We start from the raw sequence: 519 nt of genomic DNA on the forward strand, positions 1-519 counted from the left end.
CCCTGCCCTGCCTTTAGACTAGGACAGCCAACTCCCTTGCACTGCTCAGAGACAGCGGTTAGGAGCCAGAGGAGCCTGAAGGCAGGCCTAGGAGGCAGACCAGTGACGCCCAACCATTTGGCCCTACAGGATGGATGGGCAGTGCCAGGTCCCTCAGCGGGTCCATGGGGCAGGTGCAGCAGGGCTGACAATGTCTGGGCTGGAGCAGGGTTTGGAAATTCGGGGGGCAGGGAGCAATGGCAACTCCCGCTCCTTTGCCACCAAACTGCCCAACCCGGGGGGCCAGGGCCATGGCTCTGCCCCGGCCGGATGCCAGCCCCACCTGGAATGGACTAGCTGAAGCAGAGATGCCCCCCCACACTGTTACGTCAGAGGCGGCCTGCGTTCCGCGGTGACGTCACAATGCCCCACAGCCCGCTTGGAACTCCTCGCCCTTCGGGGCTAGAGCCAATAGGGGGCGCGGCCCGCCCGTTCCCGCCATGCCTGTGCCGGGCCGCCGCTCCGGCCCGGCCCGGCCCG

At 67.1% G+C, this 519-nt stretch overlaps 1 protein-coding gene across 1 annotated transcript in view; it reads right to left on the minus strand.

Annotated features, from left to right (window-relative positions):
• FXN (frataxin) overlaps nt 1–519 on the minus strand; it is a 21,242-nt gene that overhangs the window by 20,390 nt on the left and 333 nt on the right. The gene's annotated exons all lie outside the window — the stretch shown is intronic.

This window comes from Gavialis gangeticus, unplaced genomic scaffold (assembly GCF_001723915.1).
Source record: "Gavialis gangeticus isolate Ggan-Ray unplaced genomic scaffold, GavGan_comp1, whole genome shotgun sequence".
Classification (NCBI taxonomy): Eukaryota; Metazoa; Chordata; order Crocodylia; family Gavialidae; genus Gavialis; species Gavialis gangeticus.